We start from the raw sequence: 22325 nt of genomic DNA, 5'->3' as shown, positions 1-22325 counted from the left end.
TTTGTTGACTAAGTCTAAGACTAAAAAACGATTTTTAAGACTAAAAGAGATTTTGATAATTAGTCCACTAATTTCAGATGACTGAAAATATGACTAAAACTAAATGATGTGTTTTTTTTTAGACTATGACTAGCCTAAATCAGAATTTGCTGCAGTGTTAATTTTGTTGACTAAGACTAAGACTAAAAAAACGTATGGTGTGTTATTCAAAAGACTAAGACTAAATCAGAGTTTTAGACATGAACACTGAGAGTCTATTCTATGAAGAGAAGTGCAGTGCTTTGGGTGGAACACTGTACTTATCACTGTCACTTTCCCTCAGCTGTCCAATCACAGTGGAGGAGGGGCGGGACACATTTGAATAGCCTACCCCTAAACCAGTGGTTCTCAACCTGTGGGTCGGGACCCCAGGGGGGTCCCCACATGATTTTGGGGGGTCCCCATATGACAGTACAGTGACAATTTATGGACTTTTAATACCTAATACAAAAAAAATGTAAAAAGACCATTACTGCATCAAAAGTAATCAATAAACTACAGTATAAAAACTGGTCAAACATCGGCCAAATTTTCAAATAATATAAGAAAGAAGCTAAATAACTGATCTATAAGCTTGCAATGCGAGGCGTTGTGAGCTTATAGATCGGCTATTTTCACAATGTTTATCCGTGGAACCGAGTCAAACTAAATGTAATGCCTCAACATTCCAAGTGCTTGTCGGGGTGGGGGGTCCCCAGTCCAAATATGATTATTTCTGGGTGTCCCCAGTCGAAATATGATTATTTCTGGGGGTCTCCAGTTCAAATATGATTGTTTTGGGGTCCCCAGTCCAAATAGGATTATTTGGGGGGGTCCCCAGTCCATATATGATTGTTTTGGGGGGTCCCCAGTCCAAATATGATTGTTTGGGGGGTCACGGTCTGAAAAGGTTGAGAACCACGGCTCTAAACCATAGAACATTAAATAAAATCTGCTTCAAAGTCGTTGTAAATGTTTTAACATGAAAAAATAAGCCAATGTGGACGTGTTTTAACCCAAATAGCCCTATAACCCAACCCTAATGATTGTTGTTATGTTGTTTATTCATTATTATACAAAGATAAATAAGTGACTTATAGGGTAACAGAAGTCCTGACGTCACTCCCTCATCTCATGGGTTACGTAAGTAATTTCTCTATGGAGAATAACATTGGGTCATCTTAGAATCGTCTCATATAAGAATTGTGGTCCAAAAATAAACAAACTGTCTCTGCGATATTGTCAGGGAGGAGGTTCTGTATCGTTTATGATAGTCACTCACTTATATACAGTCTGTTTCGGGTGAAAATTGCATTCATTTGGAGGCGGTAACATTAGCGTTTTCTCACCATCAGTTGATGCTTCATATCCATAAGAGTCAAACAGCAAGGTTCATTTGTTTATTTTTGGAACACAGTTCTTATTTGACACAATATTAATTTCCTGCCTTGAAATGACTATGGAAACTTTGTCTTTCCCTTCAAAGCGTAGGAGGGCTTTCTTGGCAAGATGGATGTTTGATTGATTGATGATGTACTTTATTTAGTAAGACATGAGAACAACAGTACATGGAAGTACAAATTCACAATACAAGGTCTACTAAACTGGAAGACTCATAAAAGCACTGAGCTTGTTTCAAATGAGTTCCCCACGCACACAAATCATGATGACATATAAGAGACAGACAGATATACACAGCTACTATAGAATGTCTTTGATGCTGTTTGACAGGAACTGTTTTGCTGATGCTTTCCCCAATGGTGTGTCATCTTCCGTATGGTAAGTAGTTGGGGGCTTTGCTAACCTGGAATCTCTTCCGTGTGGCCTCCTAGCGAGATAGACAGTCAGCTCATCTTTGATCCTGTTTGACAGGAACTGTTTTAATGAAACTTTCCCCTAATGGTGAGAAGCCTCAAGCAGTTGGAGGGTTGCCACCGGTCAACTTAGAAAGGTATTCCGAGAGTCTAAGATGTTTGTGATGTCCAGAAATTAATCTATTACCATGGTGCAGTCGTGCAACCTTTCCTCATTAGCGTCATTTTCATAAATGATGCAGAAATACGATACAAATCAGAAAATTACTGCATTTCTCACCTTTTACAACTTAGAAAGATGATATCAGACCCTCATAGACTCTAAGTCTATGTGTATATATGCCCAGACATTATTACCGTGCCATGACTAAATCATGCAACCCTTTTCATTAGCATAATTGGCATAAATGATGTAATTCATAAACATGGATATAGCTACGGTAGATAGCCAGCACAAACTGGCTGACCAGGTGTGAATTGAAGTATGTGGTCAGAGATTAATCTGAAAGAAGTCATTGACCAGCACAAGTTCCCTCTTCACAGTGAGTGGTGACCTGCCATACACAGACAACAGCAGCTCATGACCAGGGACGTGCACAGATAGACTCTAGGTGGTGCTAGAGCACCTGCCCTTTGCCCTCTTGACCAGAAGTGCCCTTTTGAAAAAAATAAGAAAAAACGTTTTTTTCCCCAGTTTACAGCAGGGGTCTTCAATAGGGGGTCCGGGACCCCTAGGGGGTCCTCAGAGTTACTACAGGGGGTCCGCCAAATCTTTATGTAATATGATTTTTCTTTTTACCATAACCACTCGAAACCTAGCATCCCGTTTCTGAGGATAACTTTAGCCAAAAATAGCAGATCTACAAGCTCACAACGCCTCGCGCTGCGAGGCGTTGTGGGCTTGTAGATCTGCTATTTTTGGCAAAGAGGTATAGGTGTAGAGGGAAATAAGAGCAGACCAAGTAAACAAAAAAATATAATTTACTTGAGCACCTGCCCTTCAAAATGTCTGTGCACGCCACTGCTCATGACCATACTCAAGGAACTGCCCAACCAGGAGAGGAGAGTACTAACTGATGACTTTGGCGATGCTGCTGATCAGCAACCACAAAATACTACCAGTGATGGTTATCCCCTGTAAACTAAGAAGGCAACTCTCATGAATGGAATGGCAGTGATCGGTACAGAGAATTGGAAAGCCATCATGGATCATGTGCCCAGCGGGCTGACCACTTCACAGCAACACTGGACAGCAAGTCCAAAGAGTATAGAGAGATCCATGTAGTGTATGACCTCTACAATCTCCCATCTTTACTGAAGGAGGCCACACGGAAGAGATTCCAGGGCGGCAAGCCTCCAGCTGCTTGTCACGTGGAATGCGTCTCAGCGTCTGCCACATGAAAGACGACTCACCATTAGGGGAAAGTTTAAGTAAAAACAGTTCCTGTCAGACAGGATAAAAAAATTAGCAGTCTATCTCGCCAGGAGGCTACATGGAAGAGATTCCAGGGTGGTATGCCTCCAACTATTGGCATGCCTCCAACAATTTGATGGATGTCTTTAATGCTGTTTGACAGGAACCGTTTTGCTGAGACTTTCCCCAACGGTGTGTCATCTTCCGCATGGTAAGTAGTTGGGGGGGCTTGCTAACCTGGAATCTCTTCCGTGTGTGTGTGGCCTCCTAGCGAGATAGACAGTCAGCTCATCTTCCATCCTGTTTGACAGGAACCGTTTTGATGAAACTTTCCCCTAATGGTGAGAAGCCTTCCACGTGGCAAGCAGTTGGAGGGTTGCCACCGGCAGTGGCGTGCGCAGACATTTTGAGGGGCAGGTGCTCACGTAAATTATACTTTTTTTTTGTTTACTTGGTCTGCTCTTTTTTCCCTCTACACCTATACCTCTTTGCCAAAAATAGCCGATCTACAAGCCCACAACGCCTCGCAGCGCGAGGCGTTGTCGATAGGAAAAATGTTTGGGGGTGCACTATCCCTTTAACCCTCTACCATCATGACACACTGTATCTTTCACGCTCAATAATACATAAACTATATTATACACTGGCTCATGTTTCAACACATTTACAGAGCTTGTTGTTCGCTGTTCAACAAAGATAAGTACTGATTTATGGAACAACATTTTAACCCATTAAGACCGGGAATACATCTGTGTCATTTTAAGATTTCTTTGGCTATTAAAAAATAGCAGATCTACAAGCTCATAGCGCGGCACCGAGTGCTGCGCTATGAGCTTGTAGATCTGCTATTTTTGTAAAATAATGAACATTTTGCAAATCTTTGAATATATATATATATTAAAGTGAAACTCATATCTTTGCTTCTGGGGGGTCCCTGGAACAACACATTTTGAGATTGATTGATTGATTGATTGATTGATTGATTGATTGATTGATGCACTTTATTTAGTAAGACATGAGAACATCAGTACATGAAAGTACAATTCACAATACAAGGTCTACTAAACTGGATAACTCATTAAGCACTGAGCTTGTTTAAGATGAGATCCCCATGTACACAAATCATGATGACATATGAGAGACAGACAGATATGGGGGGGGTTAGGTTAGGACTTTGACAGGGGCCATATTTGAATTGCAGCCTCCTGAATTTCTTTAGGGCAGTTTTGAAAGTGAGTAGGGTTTTACACTCCTTTACTCCTTTCGGTAGGGCATTCCACATTTTTGTTGAATAGCATGAGAACAAGTTCATTCCCTTTGTTGAGCCAAATCTGGGTTGAACATGATTTGTGGAGATTCCTCTGGTGTTATGATCATGGACTTCATTAACGTTTAGGAAGTATTTAGACAAATACAGGGGGATCCCAATGTTGTGGTGTATCTTGAAGACCAGGCCCATAGCAAGTTGCTGTACTCTGTCCTCAACCCTAAGCCATCCAATCCTAGCAAAATGGGCATGGGTTAGATGGGTTTTGTGTTTGAGGCCAAGAAGTAGCCTTACTAGTTTGTTTTGTGATGTTTGGAGCCTTGTTTTTAAGGCCTTGGAGGTGTTGTGATACCATGAGGAGCATGCATAATCATAATGACCTTGTATGAGGGCCCCTGCAAGAATCATCAAAGTATTCTTACTGACTAGACGGCCAATCCTGTACAAAAAGTGTGTTCTTTGGTTGTCCATGGCCAAAAACATATCATTTTGACCACGCCCAGGAAGTAGGGTAGTAAGGTAGGGGAGCAGGGGGGAGCCCCATATCAAGGGGTTTCCTGTTTACCAGTGTTGCCATGTCTGCTTATAATAAGCGACTTTGGGCTTGATTCTAAAGTGTAGTTAATTATTTTGGCTTGCTTCCAAATGTCTTTTAAACCAGTGGTTCCCAATTTCTTTCTCATGTCAAGGACCCCCAGATTAATATGTATTTGTCCGCGGACCCCCATCTGAAAATATTTTGTGCCAGGGACCCCCATACAATATTTTTGTTGTTAAAATGTTTCTTTTTTCCCCAATATTTTTTGGGAAAATAGCAGATCTACAAGCTCACATGTTGCAATGAGACACGTTGTTAGCTTGTAGATCTGCTATTTTCAAATAGCTGATATGAAGTCGTAAAACTTAGCCTAGTCACTTTTTTTGGGGGGCTTGTTTTCATAGACCTGGCCGCTTGTTTCTCTTGCAAAATCTGGCAACACAATGATTACCTGCATTTACACCTGTAGCCTGCTAGGGAGGAAGTGGAGAGATATTGAATGAAGCGGCAGAAAAGGACAATGGCACCGGGCCAGGAATAAGGTGAATATGCAGGCTAATCACTCAAATGAATTGAATGACTGACAACAGTAAGTGATAATTCACGCGAGGCCTCATGGGGCGCTGGACAGTGGCGTGCACAGACATTTTGAGGGGCAGGTGCTCAAGTAAATTATACTTTTTTTTGTTTACTTGGTCTGCTCTTTTTTTCCCTCTACACCTATACCTCTTTAGCCAAAAATAGCCGATCTACAAGCTCACAACGCCTGCGAGGCGTTGTGAGCTTGTAGATCTGCTATTTTTGGCTAAAGTTCTGCTCCAGAAAAGGGATGCTAGGTTTGGAGTGGTTATGGTAAAAAGAAAAATCATATCACATAAAGATTTGGCGGACCCCCTGTAGTAACTCTGAGGACCCCCTAGGGGTCCCGGACCCCCTGTTGAAGACCCCTGCTGTAAACTGAAAAAAAACTAAATGTTTTTTTTCTTTTTTTCAAAAGGGCACTTCTGGTCAAGAGGGCAAAGGGCAGGTGCTCTAGCACCACCTAGAGTCTATCTGTGCACGTCCCTGCTCTCCCTTATCGATTGTATGGATCAAATATAAATGACATGATCAAAACATTTGTGTAACATTGTAATCAATGTATTGCGCCATGAAAACAGCTTGAATGCTTACGGAGGAAGGCGTGGCAGCAGCGCCCCCATTCCTTACAGAGAAGGAACTGACAGCTCTTGTAGCCTTTGAAGTATTTGCACACCTCACACAGGTCCTTCTCTATCGCGTCCTGTGAGACAGACGGTTCGGTTTCAAATCAAAACAATCCAACAGTTTAGATCACACATGGGCAACTGGTGGCCCCGGGGCCCACATGCGGCCCCCACCTTCACTCAATGCGGCCCACAGGTTAATATCAGAATAGTGATATATTATTGATTTCAGCTGTTATGATTCTAAACATGCAAACATGACCCGCTTTAATGACTTCAGTCTATATTAGTAGCTTAATGACTAGTATTAACATTCTATTGTCTTTTTTATATCCAATGTATTTGTGTTTAAGTTCATAACGTTAACATAAGTATAACTAAATGCATTTGAAATTAAATACAAATGTTACTTTTCAGGATTCCACTTAAAAATAGCAACAAAAAAAAATCTGGATAACAATTCAAAAGTAGCAAAAATTGCAGATCTACAAGCTCAAAATGTGTCGCACGCGTTTTGAGCTTGTAGATCTGATCTTTTTTTGCTCTTTTTGTGTTGCATAGAATGGCGAGGTACGGCATTAATTTACGAAAAAAGTAAAAGCTCGTAGATAAGAGGTGTCTGTCTGACAGTATATGCAATGTGTCCCTCTGGAGTGAGTATGTAAATGGCCCTCTGCATCATCAAAGTTGCATTACCCCTGGTGTAGATATTATGTTTTATCACACAACAGTGACAGCTACACACATCACTTATTTGTGTAAATGTACTTGGTTACTGAGCAGAGATAGAGCCTGACAGAGTAGAACAGCCCACAGTGCTGGGTCAGAAATGATCATGAAGAGAAAAGAATACAACCTGCTCATTTCACTCATATCACACATCAGTTAACATCTGCATTACGCTTTCAGGTTCAAGCTGCACACCACACACCTTTGATGCGTCGTTCTCCAGGATGTCCAAAACGTGCTCCATGATCTTCTTTCCCAACTCCACGTCAAGATCAGCGGTGAGATCTAAAACGTTTTTTTTTGTTTAACCCATTACCACTTTAACCATTATTTGGCTATTCAAAAATAGCAGATCTACAAGGTCATAGCGCGGCACTCGCTTTATTTTGGAACATTTTTACTCAAAAAATATTTTCAGATGGGGGGTCCGCGGCCAAATACATATAATATCAGCCACTGATATTATAGCAACATTTAGAAGACATTGTAGAACCCCCCAGAAGCAAAGATTTGAGTTAAAAATGTTCGCTTTAAAAATATACACAGTACAAGTACAAAAATATTTGAAATTGTAGTGGAGTAAAGTACAATATCTGCCTCTGAGATGTAGTGGAGTAGAAGTAAAAGTACTGAAAATGTGAAATACTCAAGTAAAGTCAAAATTCCTCAAAAGTGTACTTAAGTACAGTACTTGAGTACATGTACTTAGTTACTTTCCACCACTGGGGAAAACCTACATGTCTTCCTGAGAGACTGTATGCGGCCGCATTTCTAATTGGTTCAAATGGCATCATAGTAGAACCAATGGCATCATAGTAGAACCAATGGCATCATAGTAACCAATGGCATCATAGTAACCAATGGCATCATAGTAACCAATGGCATCATAGTAACCAATGGCATCATAGTAGAACCAATGGCATCATAGTAACCAATGGCATCATAGTAACCAATGGCATCATAGTAACCAATGGCATCATAGTAGAACCAATGGCATCATAGTAGAACCAATGGCATCATAGTAACCAATGGCATCATAGTAGAACCAATGGCATCATAGTAGAACCAATGGCATCATAGAACCAGCAGAAAGAGAAGGCCTGGATTTGCATTTCATACTGTACTGTACAGTATGTCCCTTCCATTGTGTTATAGAGTCATTTTTGGGGCGGTGTAGCCGCCCCCTATAAGTGAGTTTTGGACACCGACCAAAAGATTTGTGTACCCCCTAACCCTTCCATTGTTAATGCAAATCGATACTTTTGCAAAGTCAGCCAATCACATTACAGCTAGTGTCATCACCACTAACTGTAATGTGATTGGCTGACTTTGCAAATTCAGGACTGTGATTGGCTAGCGAAACACATGACACATGTGCAGCCCTATGAATAGCAGTATGGACTTTAAAAAAAGTCATTTATCCTTTTTTTAAAGTGAGTCATGTTGTGATGACCACACACCGCCCACTTCACACTGGGTGTGATTTTTTACCTGTTTTCAATTTTAAAGGGATTTAAAAAAAATGTGGGTCATTTTATCGTCTACTCATGCTTTTGGGAACACCACGGACAGTTTTTAAGTTGCTTGATTCAGTATTTACATATTTGATATTCCCTTCCTATACAAACCCATTGTAACCATGTTAGATTCATCGTAAACACCTGTATATATACAATATAATATACAATACCAGACTGTTGCTTCGGTCCTTCCACAGCATCATCGTCATGGTCAGGGTTCAGCATCATGTCCATGAGGAACAGCTCATAAAGCTGGGCTGAAATCAGCAGAATTAACATGAAGTCAATCATATGTACTTTAGAGTGGTCAACCTCTACCTTATCGAATGTATAGACCAAATATAAATGACATGATCACAACAGGTCCTGTTCACTGAGCTTTCCTCAAAACATGTTTGTAACATTGTAATCAATGTAAGGTGCCATGAAATCAGCTTGAGTGCTTACGGAGGGAGGTGTGTCCGCAGAGCCCCAATTTCTCACAGACAGTTGCAGGTTTAAGGTGGTCTTGAATTAATTTAATGATCTGTGGGGTGTACTTCTCAACAAAGTCCTGACAGCCTTTCCTGAGGCTTTTGCCTGAGAAAACCCTTTTGCACACCACGCGCAGGGCATTCTGTATCGCGACCTGTCACACAGATAGAGAGGTTCAGTTTGAAATCAAAAACGATCCAACAGCTACAACAGCGTAGAGTAAATCAGTAAATCAGTATCATAACCTATCATGTCACACATCAGTTAACATTTGCATTACGCTTTCACGTCATGACTGACGGATGGAGCTGCACACCTTTGATTCGTTCTTCCCCAGGATGTCCAACACGTGCTGGATGACTGACTCACAGAAGTCACATTTAAACCCTGTGACCCCTGGCTGGAACTCCACGTCAAGACCAGCAGTGAGATCTAAAACAAGTAAAAGAGTGTAATAATAATTATTATTCTTTTTTTTTTCTTTTTCTTTTTTTAAATGAGAAGTTCTGTTTTAAGCACAAAGTATCCCTCTAGTACAGCACCTTTATGCTGTGTTCACACTCTGTGTATCTACATGTGGCTTCCATTGAAAATTAATGTTAGACTGTATCTCTGTAGCTGTCAGTGTGAAATACATAAGTTTAAGCAACAAAATATAGTTGTTTTTTTTTTCATCAAGGTGCTAGTAAACAGACCAACAAGATCAGTCCTATCTAAATCTACATTTCCTATCCACTGCAGGGCCAAGCAAAGCAGTCTGACCGGCTTCTTGTCCCATTGCATGCGCTGGGGTTTGTTGTCTGTTGGTTGGTATGATCGGTACTCCTGAAACTCGTCCAGTGAGTCCAAAAACTAAGCCAGATTAAAATGCGCTAAGAAAAATAGAATATTGCGTTATTTTTATGTAATTAATTAATCGAAATGAATCAGTTAAAAGTCCCAGCCCTATAGCCTTAATACGTTATACTTGCCCTCTCTATACTCTTGCCCCAAATTAATATGTATTTGTCCCTATAACCCCCCATCTGAAAACATCATAGCGCGGGACTCGGTGCTGCGCTATGAGCTTGTAGATTTGCTATTTTTGAATAGCCCAAATTATAAAATAATGGTTTGAGTGGTTAGACAGCTATGCGTTCCCGGTTTTAACGGGTTAAAACAGGTATTTGTCTTGGTATTTGGCTTGGAAGCTGAGATATTGGCACTTATAGATATTACATGGTGGCCATCTTTGAAATCCAAGATGGCCGCATTCTGCCATCTTGATGACGTGGCTACCCTTCCAAAATGAAACATATGGTGATGGAGAGCATGTAGAAAAAATGTGGCGCTTTTGTGAGCCGTGTCCACATTCTAAAATCTGGTCCTAAGCAACCTGACTACAAAGATTTAGCATAATGAGTACTTTACACTTTCGGTACTTAAAGTGCATTTTGATACCAAATACTTTTGTACTTTTACTCAAGTAAATCTTGAATATCAGACTTTTACATGTAACAGAGTTATTTCTACATTGCAGTATTGATACTTTTACTTAACTAAAACATTTGAGTACTTTTTTTCACCACTGCATCACACACAACCCAACAATAACAGACAGACGACATAAATTTATGCATTTCTTTATTCTAGTGCCATAAAGTGAATAAAGACATAAAAACAGAAAGAAGAAAAGACATTAGATTTGCATATAGGCTATGCATTAGTGTGTGCTGGCGTGACAGGATCCATCGGTTTCTTTCTGGTTTTTAAAACGTTGTTTTAATAGTCGTCTTCAAAACATTTGAGCTCCGTCCATTACTACCCCATCCCTTCATCCCCAAACATCTTACATGGGCAACTGGTGGCCCGGGGGCCACATGCGGCCCCCACCTTCACTTAATGTGGCCCGCAGGTTAATATCAGAATAGTGATATATTATTGATTTCATTTATGTCCAATGTGTTTGTATTCAAGTTCATAAAGTTAACATAAGTATAACTAAATGCATTTGAAATTAAATAAAACATTTTAGTTAAAAAATAGGACAAAAACAATCTGGATTCCAATTAAAAGATAGCAAAAATAGCAGATCTACAAGCTCAAAACGCGTCGCAGCGCGCCGCGTTTTGAGCTTGTAGATCTGCTATTTTTGCTACTTTTGTGTGACATAGAATGACTAAGTACGGCATTCATTTACGAACAAAGTTAAAATACGGAAATAAGAGGTGTCTGTCTGACAGTATATTCAGCGTGTCGCTCTGGAGTCCGTGTAGAAACATAGTGGCCCTCTACAATGTAGATGATGCAACTTTGATGATGTAGAGTCTGCATCATCAAAGATGCGTCACTGACAAACATGGATACAGAAGCTATAGTCGTTCTCTCTCTCTCTCTCTCTCTTCACCCCTCTGTCACCCGTACGCACCAACACACCACCACAGCCACGGTCAATCATTTACTTCATTAATGTGATTATACCAGAGAGGGGTCTTCAACGTTTTTGTTCAGGCCAAGGACCCCTTACCAGAGAGAGAGATGAAGCAGGGACATTTAACCACTTCTTAAAGGGGAAGACCACTCATTTTCAACATTGAACTATGTCTTTAATACACCTTAGAGCTGTTCTGTGGAAATAAGAAAACCCCCCCCCCCCCCTTCTATATTGCCTAGAACTGGATAATTGATTGAGGTCGCAGGGTGTACTTTTAGCTGAGGGGGCGGAGCCAAAAGTACACCCTGTGTATATCACTGATCACATGACCTCAATCAATTATCCAGTTCTAGGCAACACAGAAGGGGGGGGGGGGGTTCTTATTTCCACACAACAGCTCTAAGGTGTATTAAAGACATAGTTCAATATTGAAAATGAGTGGTCTACCCCTTTAAACCCTCAATACTCAGTAAACTTGACCTTAAAGACTCGGTACTCGGTCTGCTCTTTTTTCCCCCTTTACACCAACCCTTTCGCCGGAAATAGCCGATCTACGAGCTTGTAGATCTACAATCTCAACGCGTTGTGAGCTTGTAGATCTGCCATTTTCGGCTAATGCCCCCCCCCCCCCCCCCCCCCCAGAATAGAGATGCGAGGGTTCAAGTGGTTAATGTTGAAAAAAAAAAAGTCCTTTCACACAAAGATCCCCCCCCCCCCCCCTGCAGTATCTCTGAGGACCCCCTAGGGGTCCTGGACCGTCTGTTGAAGACCCTTGAATTATACCATCCCTTCACCACTAAAATAGAAACACTATGTTTAGATGCCTGTCACTTTAAAGTGACAGCGGCCGTCAGAGAACAGTAACGTAGATGTTAAGGTCTCTGGGAGTGGTTTATGGCGATGCCACTCGGCCATGGCGTGCCGTCTATGGTGTTGCTGGTCTGGCCGTCCCTCCAGCGGTCACAGTCTGTTCCGTCACATCTAGAGAGGAGGAAAGCAAATACTGTACAGTCAACCTGTTTTAAAACATAAGTCCTTAAAGGAGTAGTAATAATAATTATTTCTTGTGCATATATTTTGTACTGAGTTTTAAAATGTTGAGTCAGCCTCATGTCCATGAGGAAACAGCTCATCAAGGTAGGCTGAACTAAGCACAGCATTAAAGGGACTACACCATGAATGTTAACTTTTCCTTATTTTTTGTGTGTTTTTGGTCTCCCCTTCCTCTCTTCTATCCCAAAAAATACCCCAGTTTGAGCACTTAGGCTCCACAGCGTTCACAGCATACCTGGGGTTTTATGTAAATTTGTCTCAAAACAGGCCAAACTGATTTTGCCCCGCCCGTGGCATCACAAGCGATACAATCCGTCCCATTCTTCAGTTCCAACATTATTATGTTTTTCTTTTCTTTTTTTCTTTCTTTTTGTTTTAATTTTTCCACACAGAACCAGGAGATAACATGCATACAAACTGGCTCAATAGCGCCCCGTGCCAAACAGGACAATGTGGTATTGCAGGTGAAAGTGCTTTATAAGCCAGAGAGAAGTTAGTTGGAATGAGTATATCTGAGGCTTCATTTAGGCTCAAACCTTTTGAAAAACCTTTGAGGGACATAAACAATATGATATTAAATATTAAATATATTTATTAAATTCATGGTGTAGATCCTTTAACATTAAGTCAGTCATAAATACGTGTGAGTGGTCAACCTCTCCCTTATCCATTGTATGGATCAAATATAAATGACATGATGAAGACAGGTCCTGTTCACTGAGCTTTCCTCAAAACACTTTTGTAACATTGTAATCAATTTAAGATGCCATGAAATCAGCTTGAGTACTTACCGTGGGTAAGCACTCAAGGGCAGGCCCCCACTGCTACACAGGTTTCGTAGCTGAAGGCGGCTTGACAGAGGAGACAGGTCACAGTACTCAGCTGAACAGGGCGATCTAAAATAATTAAAATAGCGTAATCATTATTATTATTATTATTATTTGTCTTTCTTTGTTTTCTTTTTCTTTACGAATGAGAGGTTCTGTTTTAACCAGAAAGTATACCTAGTACAGCATCTTTATGCTGTGTTCACACTGGTAGATACACAGATACATAAAATATATATCTTTGTATCTGAAGTTGAAAGCAGCTCAACTGTTTTGTAGCAGCTCTCTGTATCTTCATGTGGCTTCCATTGAACATGAATGTTAGACTGTATCTCTGTAGCTGTCAGTGTGAACACAGCATTAAGCTTTCCCTTATGGATTCATTGTATCAAATGTGCATTACATGATCAAAACACTATCTATTCTCTGAGCTCAATTGAAGTAATTAACAAAGTGTGTACATTGTCCCTCTCCTACCTGAATCCTCTGAAGGGCCTCCTGTTCCTTCACCTTCGCTCCCACTTGCAGAAACGACAAAAAAACATGAAAGAATTAAGAAGACAAAGCATTTGATTCTCTGTCGGTCAAGACATTATTAGCTTAGGAATGCGACAAAAAAGAAAAAAATCTCAATGAATTCAAGGCTTCATGGGGTGTGTAATTGATAGAAAATAAGTATTTTTTTGGGTGAACTACTCCTTTAAACCCCCAGAAGCCCTTCTGGGTTTCTTGCCTCCTCCTGACACACTTTATTTTGTGTATTCTTGTGCATATATTTTGTACTGGCTTTTAAAATTGTGCTAAAATAAAATAAACCAAATAAATCAAATCAAAACAATTAAATGTGCCATGAAAGCATCTTGAGCATACTTACATGCTGGAACCGCCGCAGAACCCCAGCTCTGTGCAGATAGCCGTGGGACCATAACCCCTTTGCACATCGATGACGATCTGGTTCATGATCGCAGGACTACTAACCATAGCCTCACACGCTCTCACATAGCGGCCGGGCAGAGTGGGGCAGGTGTCCTGATATGCTTTGAGTATATTCTCCTGTGAGAAATACAGAGGTTCAAAGCAGTGTAACAGCTACAGCGCTGCAGACATATTTAGTGATCATTTGCATTGCATTTTCAGGCTATGACAGCCAGATACATCAAGACATGCACACAACTGAAAGGTCCGATTCTCAGTTTTATATAATGTGTGACTATAAGTCTGTTCATATTTGAAAGTGTTCATATAATTAATGCATAAATGTTCATTTCTATTGCTTGTGCTGAGAGGAGGAGAGAGCTAAAGGGCCAATATTAGGTGGTTTGTTATTGTTACAAAGCTTCTGTGAGTTATGTGTTTGGCATTCCACAGTTATCTCTTATGCAGCCCTTAGCTCGCTGCCCCAAGTACGCTATTATCTATTACATTCAGTACTGATTACTCATAGTAGTTTGATACTTTTAAGTACTTTAGTCACGCCTCCCTGCTGTGCTTCTCTGTCTCTCCTTCTCATGTCTGCTATATAAACCAATGTAAAAGTATTTGTACTTTAGAAATGATTCAGGTCAAGCTGTACATTTACTCCTTGCGGCAAGTAAAAAGTGAAGGAGATCTCCGCTGTGTCTGTGTCTATCTTATTCCAATGTGTGATCTGAGCCTAAGGTGTTTGTAAAATGATAAAGCAATCTATCAACAACTCACATTTGTTGTCTCCTTGTTCCCTAGCCTCTCCAAAGCAGCCGTGTTGATATACTCACATGTGGAACACCTAAAATAATCATCGTCGAAGGCAGCAAAGACATAAAATAATTAAAATTACAATTTGATTTAATTTCTTGATTCTTTCCAATGAAGTCTATGAGTGGTTAAAGGAGTAGTTTATCCAAAAAATGACTTATTTTCTAACAATTACACACCCCATGAAGCATTGAAATCATGGAGATCTTTTTCAAGACAATAATTTGATGACCGGCAGAAAGATACCAATGTCTCCGATAGGAGACTGTATTTCCGGTAGGACACTCAAAGAGTCTCCTACCGGAAATACACCCGCTCATCAAATGATTGTCTCAGGAATGCGTCAAAAACGTAAAGTCTCCATGCATTCAATGCTTCATGGGGTGTGTAAGTGATAGAAAATAAGTCATTCTTTGGGTGAACTATTCCTTTAAGACAATGCTGACCCCCTTTCACAAATCAAACCGATCATACACACACGGACGCATGTACATACTCACTCACACGCACGCACGCATGCACGCACGCAGGCACGCACACACACTCATTGTATCAAATGACACTTTGTTTTTGTGTATTCTTGTGCATATGTTTTGTACTGGCTTTTAAAATTGTGCTAAAATAAACCAAATAAATCAAATCAAAACAATTAAAGGTGCCATGAAAGCATCTTGAGCATACTTACGTGCTGGAACCGCAGGACCCCAGCCCGGTGCAGATAGCCGTGGGACCATAACCCCTTTGCACATAGATGACGATCTGGTGCATGATCTGTGGACTCTGAACCAGACGCTCACACGCTCTCACATAGCGGGCGGGCAGAGTGGGGCAGGTGTCCTGATATGCTTTGAGTATATTCTCCTGTGAGAAATACAGAGGTTCAAAGCAGTGTAACAGCTACAGCGCTGCAGACATATTTAGTGATCATTTGCATTGCATTTTCAGGCTATGACAGCCAGATACATCAAGACATGCACACAACTCACCGTTGTAGGCGGCTTGTTCCCCAGCCTCTCCGAAGCAGCCGTGTTGATATACTCACATGTGGAACAGCTCATATAATCATAGTGGAAGGGATCTAAAATAATTAAAATTACAATTTGATTTAATTTCTTGATTCATTCCAATGAAGTCTATGAGTGGTTAAAGGAGTAGTTCATCCAAAAAATTACTTATTTTCTAACAATTACACACCGTAAAAAAAAAAAAAGGAAAGTCTCCATTCATTCAATGCTTCATGGGGTGTGTAAGTGATAGAAAATAAGTCATTCTTTGCGTGAACTATTCCTTTAAGACAATGCTGACCCCCTTTCACAAATCAAACTGCACAAATCAAATAAATGGACATTCTTCCAGAAAAATGCATTAATTATTGAATGTCTTTTATAATTAGATAGTAGCTGGTTTTCCGGTTCATACAATTTCATTTGATTTTGAATCAGCGGGTGGTGGAGCAGTTTATTTTTCACAGAATACGTATCACTCAACAATCTCATTGAGGTTTTGTCAAGAAACATTACATGTTATATTTTCCATAAAGTTACCTGGTAAAAGTATCAATACTGCGAAATAAAAAAAATAAAAGTCCGGAATTCAAAATGTTCTTGAGTAAAAGTACAAAAGTATTGTCATCAAAATATACTTAAAGTACCAAAAGTAAAAGTACTCATTGTGCAGAATGTCCCATTTCAAGTTTTCAAATGTATAACAATCTTTTGAAAATAGCAGATCTACAAGCTCACAATGCGTTGCATCGAGACGCATTGTGAGCTTGTAGATCGGCTATTTTCAAATGGCCGAAATGTGTATATAGGGCTGAAGTGGTTAATGTACATTTTGTAACAACAATCAAAATCTACAAAGTATTGTAATTGTAAGTAAAGTTTTCAAATAATCGTAGTGGAGTATAAGTATTGGAAATTGGAAATATTCAAGTAAAGTACAAATACCTCAACATTGTACTTAAGTACAGTACTTATGTACTGTCCACCACTGCTTGGTTTTGCTCAAGTAACTTACAGTAGTCGCACTAAATTATGAACCTCCCCTCCAAATCTGGTAACTCTAGCTCTTACGGTTTCTGAGAAAACAAGAAATGACTAAAGTCATAATATAGCCGCTAGCGGCAGGCTTTTTTTGCCCCAATCTGCCGTTGAGAAAAAAAAAATGGAAAAAAAAAACTTTTTGAAAAAACATAAAAAAATAAAAAAATAAAAAAAAACTTTTTTGAAAAAATATATGTCCTTTTGAATATGATTTGACATTCATATTATTAGCAGCTGTATTGTGTGTGTGCCCCCCCCCCCCCAACTACTCAAGTTAAAGTATCAATACTGCAATGTAGAAGAACTCTGCCAAAAAATGGCATACCTCAATATGACATTTTGCGGCTATATTATGACTGTGTCATGTCTTGTTTTTTTTATAGTGCTGTAACATGTTAAGGCCTAATCACTGTCATTCAAGCATAAATGTCTTAACATTAAAATAAAAATAAGTAACTGGTATAGGACTAGCCTACCTATTGTGGTACAAAACAAGTCCTTCTGCAGTGAATTACAACATTAGGATTGTGCAGAATTCAAGAAGCTTTATTTGTTACTGACTCATAAAGATACAAGCAGTGAAATGTTGTTGGAACTTGTACCACAGATGGTTCTACATATAATTGATATAATGAAGAGAAGAAAATATTAAGCAAGAAAATAAAATGGACAATAATAACTAAATAAAAATAGCCTACAGATATATACAGTTTTAGGAATACTCTGGGACTTGTCTTAGACAGGCATGTCATCAGTGGTGTAAAGTAACTACATGTACTCAAGTACTGTATTTAAGTACAATTTTGAGGTATTTTTCACTTTACTGTTGTATTTACAGTTTTCAGTACTTGTACTTCTACTCCACTACATCTCAGAGGCAGATATTGTACTTTTACTCCACTACAATTATTTGAAAACTTGAGTTACTAGTTACTTTGCAGATATAAATTATTACATTATAAAACATACATTAACCACTTTAGCCCTATTTTATACCAAGGCTATTTGAAAATAGCTGATCTACAAGCTCACAACGTGTCGCATCACTTCAAATGTATCTTCCAACGTTGGTTGTTGGGGGCCAGCGTGTGATCGCCTTTTCTTTTCTGTAGCTTTATGGTGTTTTATAAGATGATTAATTAGGTTGGTCGTGTTGTACCGTGTATTGACGTTGCCACCGCGTGGGACGTCTTTTAGACACGACTTGCACTGGGCTGTTGGGCTGTAGCTCTGCTTTGTGTCGGAGACACGGAGCCTCCAGCCGTGATAATAACAAACACTGGTGCGATCACATGGCCCGGCCACATGTTGGAGCCAGTGTTGCCATATTTTGTGAGAGAAATAAGCGACCAGGTCTAGGAAAAACAAGCCAAAAAGAAGCAACTAGGCCACGGGCCCACGGCACATGAGCACTGTAAACCTATTTGCAATTATGCATGGCTATTTTCAAAAACTCTTGCAATAAAATTTGGAATGTTTGGAATATTTTTTTGAAACATTCTAACTACACAAATGCTCCCCTGGGCACAAAACATTTATAAACATATTTGAGAACCACTGGTTTAAATAATAATTAGAAGCAAGCCAAAATAAGCAAGTACACAATAGAAATAAGCCCCAAAAACCGCAACGCGCAACTACCGATTTTTACAAGCAACTTTACAGAAAAAGAAGCCCAAAGGCGCTTATAATAAGCCAACATGGCAACACTGAACACTGGAACACTGGAGCCAACGTGCTGGGAGTGGGAAGGATCAAAGTGCTGGAGCGGATTACTGGAATGGAGTGCTTTAATCGGAGCGTTTTATCGGTCATTTTGCTGGAATCCGATCCGATCCGATCCACATTTTTTCATTGATAAATCGGATCGCGGCATCTCTAGTGTGTGTGTGTGTGTGTGTGTGTGTGTGTGTGTGTGTGTGTGTGTGTGTGTGTGTGTGTGTGTGTGTGTGTGTGTGTGTGTGTGTGTGTGTGTGTGTGTGTGTGTGTGTGTGTGTGTGTGTGTGTGTGTGTGGGGGGGGGGCTCTCTCCCTCTCTCTGACTCTGCTGCTAATCTCTCGCCCCTGCAAAGGAGGAGAGGCGGGTGCTTTAAAGGAAACTTACTCCCCATTGGCTTAAAGGGGGGGAAGTGTGAAGGACAGCCAGGACAGCCAATGAGACTTAGGTGTCGACCCCTGAGTGCTTAGGTGTCGAAAGTCTACTCAGACTGTCTGTAGAGACGCGCTAGCGCTAGCGTCTAAAAATACTTGAATTTGAGTTTTTCCACTTTTCCATTAAAGTGGATGGGGACATTTAATGCACTAATAAATCTATATCAATAAATTATGTAACCAATCTCTTAGCAAAATGATAGCACACGATTCCCGGTGAGGCCGGTCATTTTGACATATGGCACAAAATTGGGGGGAAAAAACTGTGGGAGGAGTAGCGGGACAAAATAAAGTTTATCTAGAAATAAAGATTAATAAAGTGGGAAGAGTACTATAGTCTGGTTGCCCTGTTAGGGTAACCACACTAATAAAATATAACAAGTTTTCAAAACATTACAAATGAGAAGTTTTAACCACAAAGTATCCTTCTAGTACAGCACCTTTATGCTGTCTTCACACTCTGTGTATCTTCATGTATTGAAAATGAATGTTAGACTGTATCTCTGTAGCTGTCAGTGTGAACGCAGCATTCACCTTTCCCTTATGGATTCATGGTATCAAATGTACATTACATGATCAAAACACTATCTATTCTCTGAGCTCAATTGAAGTAATTAACAAAGTGTGTACATTGTCCCTCTCCTACCTGAATCCTCTGAAGGGCCTCCTGGTCCTTCACCTTCGCTCCCACTTGCAGAAACGACAAAAAAACATGAAAGCATTAAGAAGACAAAGCATTTGATTCTCTGTCGGTGAAGACATTATTGGCTTAGGAATGCGACAAAAAATAAAAAATCTCCATGAATTCAAGGCTTCATGGGGTGTGATAGAAAATGCATAGAAAATAAGTCATGTTTTGTGTGAACTATTCCTTTAAACCCCCAGAAGCCCTTCTGGGTTTCTTGCCTCCTCCTGTCACTTTGTTTTTGTGTATTCTTGTGCATATATTTTGTACTGGCTTTTAAAATCGTGCTAAATAAAATAAACCAAATAAATCATATCAAAACAATTAAATGTGCCGTGAAAGCATCTTGAGCATACTTACATGGGGCAGGCCCCTATTCGCTCACAGTACGTGAGGGAGTGGTAGATGCTCAAACAGCGCAAACAGCCAAGAGCATCAGGGCCGAGATCTAAAATAAAGAGTGTAATGATAATTATTATTACTTTTTTTCTTTCTTTTTTTTTACAAATGATAAGTTCTGTTTTAACCAAAAAGTATCCCTAGTACAGCACGTTCACACTGGTAGATACACAGCATATAGCTTTGTATCTTTGTATCTTTGTAGCTGAAGTTGAAAGCAGCTCAACTTTCTCACTGGGACTCTTGTGAACTCTGGGAAAACCTACATGTCTTCCTGAGAGACTGTGACATCATAGTAGGACCAGCAGAAAGAGAAGGATTTGCATTTCATACTGTACTGTATATATCAGGTTTCATTCACCTAATTGGTCAACTAGAACAAGTTTTCAAAACATTACAAATAAGAAGTTTTAAGCACAAAGTATCCCTCTAGTACAACACCTTTATGCTGTGTTCACACTCTGTGTATCTACATGTGGCTTCCATTGATGAATGTTAGACTGTATCTCTGTACAGTGGCGTGCACAGACATTTTGAGGGGCAGGTGCTCAAGTAAATTATACTTTTTTTTGTTGACTTGGTCTGTTCTTTTTTCCCTCTACACCTATACCTCTTTGCCAAAAATAGCAGATCTACAAGCCCACAACGCCTCGCAGCGCGAGGCGTTGTGGGCTTGTAGATCTGCTATTTTTGCCTAAAGTTCTCCTCAGAAAAGGGATGCTAGGTTTCGAGTGGTTATGGTAAAAAGAAAAATCATATCACATAAAGAATTGGCGGACCCCCTGTAGTAACTCTGAGGACCCCCTGTTGAAGACCCCTGCTGTAAACTGTAAACTGAAAAACTTTTTTTTTTCTTTTTTTCAAAAGGGCACTTCTGGTCAAGAGGGCAAAGGGCAGGTGCTCTAGCACCACCTAGACTCTATCTGTGCACGTCCCTGTCTCTGTAGCTGTCAGTGTGAACGCAGCATTAAGCTTTCCCTTATGGATTCATTGTGTCAAATGTACATTACATGATCAAAACACTATCTATTCTCTGAGCTCAATTGAAGTAATTAACAAAGTGTGTACATTTGCCTTCTCCTACCTGAATCCTTTGAAGGGCCTCCTGTTCCATTCGTTCCACCTTGGTTCTCCAGGACTTCCTCACTTGCAGAAACGACAAAAAAGCATGAAAGAATTAAGAGGAAGGAGAAAAAGCGAAGCCATTTACCCATTTCCAGAGCCATTTTGTTTTTTTGACTGAGTCAAGCTTAAGTTTGAAATAGTTTTGGGTGGGAGCGTCTTCTATTTGCAGGATTCCAGAAGTGTCAGCAGAGACAGTCTGATGAAGATCTGTTCTGTGTTTTGTGTGGAACGCTGTACTTATCGCTGTCCCTTTCCCCCAGCTGTCCAATCACAGTGAAGGAGGGGCGGGGCAAACCACAAACAAAAACATCATTTCAATAGGATACCCTACACCGTAAAAAACTAACCTGTATCAAACAAGGTGGAAGCTTTTAGCATGAGAAAAAAACAGCCAATGTGGACGTGTCTTAAAGTCATACCTGCCAACTGTCCTCTTTTCACCAGGAGACTGTGTTATTTGACCATTTCTCCTGGCCGACTGTTCTTAAATTTATCCTGTTTTTCAACTGTTTTGGGGGATTCCACCCTGGAGATAAATATTCTGTGACTACTTGAAAAAGGTTTTAAAAAACATGAAACATTGCTGGCACAGTACGTACATATTCTTTTTGTTTCATTGGCACAGAATGAGTCGGGCTTTGGGGGTGCATGGGCTAAAACGTTTGGGAACCGGCACACATGCAGTCCCTGTCACTGCCTGACCCCCAGGGACGTGCACAGATAGACTCTAGGTGGCGCTAGAGCACCTGCCCTTTGCCCTCTTGACCAGAAGTGCCCTTTTTTTTGCAGTTTACAGCAGGGGTCTTCAACAGGGGGTCCGGGACCCCTAGGGGGTCCTCAGAGTTACTACAGGGGGTCCGCCAAATCTTTATGTGATATGATTTTTCTTTTTACCATAACCACTCGCAACTATAG

This window comes from Gymnoscopelus microlampas (assembly GCF_963454915.1).
Source record: "Gymnoscopelus microlampas genome assembly, chromosome: 16".
Taxonomy (NCBI): Eukaryota; Metazoa; Chordata; class Actinopteri; order Myctophiformes; family Myctophidae; genus Gymnoscopelus; species Gymnoscopelus microlampas.
The sequence above is the reverse complement of the archived record's forward strand: the minus strand, read 5'-3'. Positions refer to the sequence as shown.